A 7,295-nucleotide genomic window follows, 5' to 3' on the forward strand; every position below is an offset into this window, starting at 1 on the left:
CCTTATCACATCCTTCCACAAACTGGTAAATATGAGGCAGTGTTTCCCTGAGTTCCGTGAGTAGCTCTAGTAAAGAAATGGAACCTAAGGAATAAGTCATGGGAACCTCTCAGCTGTAGCCAGTTGGTCAGAAGCACAGGTAGTGGCCTGGGGCTTGAGACTGGCATCTGGAGTGGGGGTGGGTGCTGAGGGCAGTCTTGTGGGACTGAGCCCTTAGTCGGTGGAAGGTGATGTCATCTCCGGGTACAGAGTGTCAGAATTGAGTTGGATTCTTGGACACCCTGCTGGTGTCTGAGAATTTCTTGGTGGTGTATGTAGGGAAACCTGCCCCATGTTGCAGCTGGGCCTAGGAACTCTAAAATATCATCCCATTTAATCTTCATAAAATCCTATATAATAGGTGTTAGTATCCTTTTTTACAGATAGGGATAGTAAGTTTTAATGAAGTGATCAGCACTATTAATAAATAATGTTCTAAGCATTTATTACAGAGGTTGTACTATGTGTCATATTTCTGTGTTAATCCTCATAATCACTGTTTTGAAGTAGAAACTCTTATCATGTAGCACGCTTCACAAAGAAGCAAACTGAGACTTAGAGACCCTAAATATCTTACCCAATGTCAAATAAACACTCTTCATTGATACTATTGCTTTTTGTCCTTGATAGAGTCCAAAAATTAGACTCCATTCGTCCCTAGCATCTCTGTGAGGGGTATATACCAACACCAAAGGCAAATGTTGGCAAGTTACATTTTCATTTGTGATAATCTGTAAAAGGCTGGCAAAAAGAAGGTCCCATGTCTTCAAATCTGCCTCTCAGTCTATCAGGGAGGGGTGCCTACTTTTCCTTAGTTTCCATGATATGCTTGGGGCACTTGGAAGCTTAGATGTTGGGAGTCAGGAAGAGTCTGATTGAACATGAAGTGTTTGGGGCATGGTCCTTAAGGAATATGAGTGTAGGGCCAAACCAGACGGTAGCTTTGCTGCACGAGAGAGCTATGATTATCACACCAATAGGTGACTTCTCCATGCCAGCACTGGGTCTGGCATGTCCAACCCTACGTGCTACACGTTATTGGCATCCTGCCCATTTTACAAAGAAGGGAACTAGGGCTCAAGAAGTATCTTGCCCAAGGCGTGCAGCTGGTAAGTGGCAAAGAGATGGGAAGGTTCCCATCTGGCTGGGATGTCTGGCTGGGATGTCTGGCTGGGAATTCCTGCACTAAACTCAGATCTGCCTTATTGTCCTCTTTCCTGATAGAATAATAATCCAGAGGGGCGCCTGGGTGGCACAATCGGTTAAGCGTCCGACTTCAGCCAGGTCACGATCTCGCGGTCCGTGAGTTCGAGCCCCACGTCGGGCTCTGGGCTGATGGCTCAGAGCCTGGAGCCTGCTTCCAATTCTGTGTCTCCCTCTCTCTCTGCCCCTCCCCCGTTCATGCTCTGTCTCTCTCTGTCTCAAAAATGAATAAAACATAAAAAAAAAAAAAAAAAGAAGAATAATCCAGAGTAAAATTGCACAAATGGTGGTCTCGGGTCTTATTTAAAGACTTGCCTGGAACTACCAACCTTTAACGTCAGTAGGCTATTCTTAAGTCTGACTGCACATTGCCTGCTGCAAAAGGTTTGAGAAAGACAAAATCATTGCTCCTGTGGCTGGGAGGTCACGTGACCCCAAATGATGCTGACAACTTCATCAGGAGCACTCTGCACTGACAGCCAGTTTTCTTTCTAGGCTGCTGTCCTTTTAGGAGGATTCTAAAAGCACGGCTGAGGCCTCTTTTTTGTTCTCTCTTTATAAATCATTAGTTGGAAAAGGGTCTGGTATTTTGCAGTTGTAACGCATCCACAAAATGAACACAAAATTTAGGGCTCTGTGTGTGTGTGTGTGTGTGTGTGTGTGTGTGAGTATTTGGGCCCATCCGAAGAGTCTTTCACAATACTTTGTAAATCTCTAATAAATACAAACTGTAGCTAATATAAAAGACTAGATTGTAGGTGTTATTGAATATATTATTTCAAATACCAATCTTATCTTTTATGGTTAGTACTTCCCATGTCCCGATTAAGTAATTTTTACTCATCTCCAGGTCACCAAGGCATTTTATGTGCTTTTTAAAGATTAAGTGTTTTTACTTTTCCACCTTTCACATTAAGGTCTGTAATCCCTCTCGAATTGATTTTTGTGTATTGTGTGAAGTAAAGGTCAAGGTTCAGTTATATTCCATATGGTGTCAAATTGCCCAAACACCGTTTATATGAAAGGATCATCTTTCCCCCACTGAATTGCACTCGTTTCTTTGTTGCCAATCAAGTGGCCATGTATCTGAGTCTATTCAAACTCTCTCTTCTATTCTAGTGATCTCTTAGTCAACAAAAGCCTTGAGCATTAACGAGTGAATTATACTGCCTTTCTGAGGTTAGAAGGAAGAGAAGACCTACATTCAGCGCAGTTTAATACAGTAAATTATAAAGCCATATATTGGATGCTTCCTGTGTACTAGATGTTATGCTCAGTACTTTACATTTATCATGTCATCTATACTATATAACTAATTAATGGTCTGTGCTATATTGACAAAACAAAGGCTTGACAAATCCCGTGTTTCTCTCTGCAATATCAGTTTAAAGGCATCTCATTTATTTTTCTGCAACCCTCCTTCACATCTCTAAAGCATCCAGACGAAGGCATGATCATCATTTTTGGGGAATCCGATGTTCTTGGCTTGATGTCAATTTCAAGAAACGGAGAAGTCAGTCCTGCTTAAGACATTAGGAAAAAGAAATTTCAAAGCCTATTTGTAAACTAAGCACATGGAGAGCAGGACAAGACAGCGAGTTCTGAGCAGAAAGAGCAGAGAGTCTGAGTAACGTCCAGAACAAAGGAAGGGCTCAGAAAGAATGACTACGGACTTTGCTACAATGTTCTCTGTCCCAGCTATTAGGTCACCCCAGGAAAATACACAGCTATTTGAAAACGGAAAAGAGCTTTGTGTCCGCCCTCCAGCTGCTCCCTTGGCTTCTTGCAGGCTCTGAAAACAAATCAATGATAGATGCTCACAAGGCATTCTGTTTAGGCTTTTGCTACTCAAAATGTGGTCTCTGGCTCAGCAGTCTCGGCATCACCTAAGACCTTGCTGTAGCATCAGGGGCTCCACCGGAGAACTACTGGGTCAGAATCTACATTTTTTTTCCCAAGACTAAGGGGATTCCCGTGCACATGAAAACTTAAGACGTATTAGATCACCAAGGAAGGAAAATGCAAACATCAGCAGGCTCCCACTGTCCCACTGACATGTCCCATTGTCCAGGAGCCTTCAGTAACTCCCCCTGCCCTTGGGCTAAAGCTCCAACACCTTAAGGTGGCTTTAGACTCTCCCCTCCAGCCTCCTCTCCTCACCCTCCCCTTCTTGTATTTCACCCAAGCCCAACGTAGAGCAGCAACAGGAATCAGCCAGGCTTTCTTTTTCTGCTTTGTGTTGCACGTGTTTCTGCTACTTAAAACAGGACTGTCTTAAGCTAATTAGAAACAATAAACATTTACGAAGAGGCCCCCTGGCCCATTGGAGCCCAGTGAATGTGCATGTGGCTAGGTCAGTGTATCAGCTCTGTACACAACTGAACTCAAGAAGCAGAGCTCTCCCCAGGAGGGTTCTTCAGTCAGTAGCTTTCAGCCAATGGCATTTCTCAAGAGACCTCTTTGTTTACACTTGGTTGGACTCTGACAGCAGCTCCCACACCAAAGAATGACAATAGGACTCTTGGGAGCCCTTCTTAGTTGACCAACTGCTGTAATGATTCATTGAAATGCTCTACTTGTCTTTCCTTCTTCAAATCGACCTAGTGTTTCGTGTTGTACATGATATGGGTGTCAGCTATGTTGACAACAATGTCACAAGCTCTTTCACCAGCCAACCTGAAGAGCTTCCTCGTGTCGTGGAGTAGAACTGAAGCTCCCTCCTGTATGAGGGAAGTCACTGCCGTCTGCTAAGACTGGCATTGATTTTTTAATTTTTCTCGGTAAGTGGAAGAGAGAGCTGGGTATTATCGTCACAAATTCTGCTACGTGCAGTCCATACAAGTTAATTACCAATGTCTTCATAGCAGAGGCACTCGTTCACAACTAGCCAGAGAGAGAGAGATGGTTATTCCTCAAGTTCCAGAGCATCAAAGGTAGACCAATTGTGGCTTGCGGACTCTACATTTTGCCAAAATTTCTTTATTCGACAGATACTTTTAAGAGCCTAGATTATGTTCAAAGCACTTTGATGATTAGAGGGGAAAAAACTGAGATATTTCCAATGGAATCCAGGAAACCACTTGGCAAGGATACTACATTGTAGCTCCAAAAACTGCATTTTTGGAGTTTGGATTTTGCAGTGCAACCAAAATCACTCAGTCTCTTGAGGTCTGTAACTTAAAACAATACACAATTTATTATCATACAATTCTGGAGGTCTGAAATTCTGAAATGGGTCTCACTGACTTAAAATCAAGGAGTCAGCAGGGCTGTGTGTTCCTTCCAGAGGCTCTGCAGAAGAATCTATTTCCTTGTCTGTTCCAGCTTCTAGAGGGTGCCTTCATTCTTTGGCTCACGGTCTGCTTTCATCTTCAAAGCCAGCAATGGCTGGCCAGATCTTTGTCACATTGCATCACTCTGACTCTCCTGCCTCCCTCTTTTATTTATGAGGACCCTTGTGATTACGTTGGGACATGTGAATGGTCTAGGATAATCTTCTCCTGTCAGAGTCAGTTGCTTGGCAACCTTAATTCTATCTGCAATCTACATTCTCCTTTGCCGTGTAACATGACATAATCACAGGTTCTGGGGATTAGGATGTGGGCGTCTTTGGGGGACGATTCCTCTCCGTATTACAGGATCTGATTTAATTTGACCAAACTCACTGGAGATTAATAGGCAAGAAGGAATGATAATTTATGACTATTTACTATGAAAAATATAACTTCAGGGTAGTGGAGTCGGTGAGAACGCCCATGGTGGCTGGTCAGCACCTTCTTTCCCCGTAGGCAAACTGACACGCAAATCTACTTTTAAATAGAAGTTAGTAAGGACAGCACGAAATTAGAGCATCAAGTCAAGCTGAATGACTTCATGGCTAGTGAAATGAATCAAAAAAGAGAGAGAGAAGGGGCCCCTGGGTGGCTCAGTCGGTTAAGCCTCTGACTTAGGCTCAGGTCACGATCTCACAGTGTGTGGGCCGGAGCCCCACATCGGTCAGGCTCTGTGCTGACAGCCTGCTTCACATTCGTGTCTCCCTCTCTCTCTGCCCCTCCCCTGCTCACGCTCTGTCTCTGTCTCAAAAATAAATAAACATTAAAAATTTTTTAAAAAAGAGGGAGAGACAGAGAGAGAGAAGGTGTTGGTTGGATCCATCTCTGCGACAGAGAGCTAATCTCCCACGGTATTCATTTTACTGGCATATTAAAAGATTGTAACTTAATGTGGCAAAATAATTTATTGAGAAAAGTATTTGTATTTTATTGTTCATGATAACTTAAGAAATGCACTTGTTTTATTCTTAGTGCTTTGCAGAAAAATCCAAAGGAATTGAGACCACTTTTCTGTTAATCTCCCTGCCCCTAAGAGGATCAGTAGGGCTTGGAGTACCCCAGGGCGGAGTTAAGGCATTGTGTATTTAACTTAGTTGGATTGTGTGCTATGGTAAGCAGAAAGGCAGGAGTTGCCTGAGTGGAAAGTGGCTTCTTCAAAGAGAAGAGGATTTTTTTTTTTAGTTTATTTATTTTGAGAGAGAGAGAGAGAAAGAACGTGAGAGCACGTGCGTGCGTGCGTGTGTGTGTGTGTGTGTGTGTGTGTGTGTTCCTATGTGCATGCGCATGAGGGAGGGCTAGAGAGAGGGGGAGAGAATCCCACAGCGGGAGCCCCTCAGCGCAGAGTCCTATGCAGGGCTCCATCTCGCAATCTGTGAGAACATGACCTGAGCTGAAATCAAGGGTCCGATGCTTAACCAACTGAGCCACCCAGGCATCCCTGCCTTTTTGTTTTTTAATGGAAAGGGCAGAAAGGGTCTGTGAAAGAGGGATAGACTCTCTGAAAGGGCAGCGTTTGAATGCTGAGTGACTGAATCCCTAAGAGCCTGGTGAAGGACCCTTGTATCCACACTTGGTATAGAGTGATGGCACTGCTCAAATTAGTAAATTTCAAAAATGAGGATCTCTCTAGTGACCATGATGGAAGAGACCAGAAATGTTACGTAGGCACTTGAGCTCTTGAGAAACTTTAGGGAGGGAGCAAGGCTCGCTAACACATGGCACCTTTCTCCTGCTACCTTTTCAAGTGGGGATACCAAGTCAACTTAATTTGATGTAGAAACAATTTTAGAAAAATAAGGTTTTTCTTTTCTCTTTTTTCTTTCTTTCCTTCCTTCTTTCTTTCTTTCCTTCTTTCTTTTCTTTTCTTTTCTCTTTCTTTCTTTCATATCCAAGTTCCAGAGAAAGATTCCTACCAGCCACACAGGATTGAATCTAGGCATTTTAGCCTTTCCTTATCAAACAGCCCATGTGGAAATGACATAAGGAATTATCTATACTGGGCCAGAAGGCTACCAGAAAGACTAACAAAATGTCAGGCAAGAAACACTGAGGTACCAGGTCGTCTCTGGGAAGCCAACGTGAAAAATGTAAAATGTGGTTGATGGCTTGAGGCACAAAGGTAGGAAACAGTGAAGTATGTCCTCAGGGCAATTGGTGGGCCATTGAGAGCCTTAGCATAATTGAGACACGATTGAGAGAAGAGACTGGAAATTGGGCTGAGATCATAGTAAAGAACACTTTAAATGTTGACTAAGAAACTAAATGTTGGACACTTCAAGTGTTTCCAAACATGGGATAATCTTAGCCTCATGTCTTTCCCTTTCACGGGATGGCATTCAAATCACACCCCGCAAGCCACATGAACAGTTAGCAAATACATGGAACACCAGAAACATGTGAAGTACAGGGCCAGGTCTGGGGGGAGGGAGTTGTGGGGGAAGTAACTCAGAACTGAGTAAGGTCCCCGGGGTCGACAATCCAGAGGGCAAGACAGAATACAAACAGTTTATTGTTTCAGTTCTAACAGCAGATTACTGGGTACCCTTGCACTCAGGTGGGACCCCGCATTTTTACGTATACCACATTTCTTGTGAAAAGAGACCCCAGAACAGGTGCAGCTTCTGGTTCTACTAGTCCCGCTAACTAAGGGCATCTTTAAAGAGGATGGGGAGAGTAGGAGGGGGGCTAAGGACAAGGTTTACTGGTTTTCCGTCAGACCCA

The 7,295-nt window shown here is 43.6% G+C and overlaps 1 long non-coding RNA gene across 1 annotated transcript; it reads right to left on the reverse strand.

Moving 5' to 3' along the window:
* Positions 1-2,622: 2,622 nt before the first annotated feature.
* On the reverse strand, positions 2,623-5,211 carry LOC123597532. The gene is made up of 2 exons (XR_006712153.1): positions 4,953-5,211; positions 2,623-3,034 (listed from the first exon to the last, which is right to left on the reverse strand). It is a non-coding gene; the product is annotated as an uncharacterized LOC123597532 (long non-coding RNA).
* Between the last annotated feature and the right edge of the window lie 2,084 nt (positions 5,212-7,295).

This window comes from Leopardus geoffroyi, chromosome A1, assembly GCF_018350155.1.
Source record: "Leopardus geoffroyi isolate Oge1 chromosome A1, O.geoffroyi_Oge1_pat1.0, whole genome shotgun sequence".
In the NCBI taxonomy this organism is placed as follows: domain Eukaryota; kingdom Metazoa; phylum Chordata; class Mammalia; order Carnivora; family Felidae; genus Leopardus; species Leopardus geoffroyi.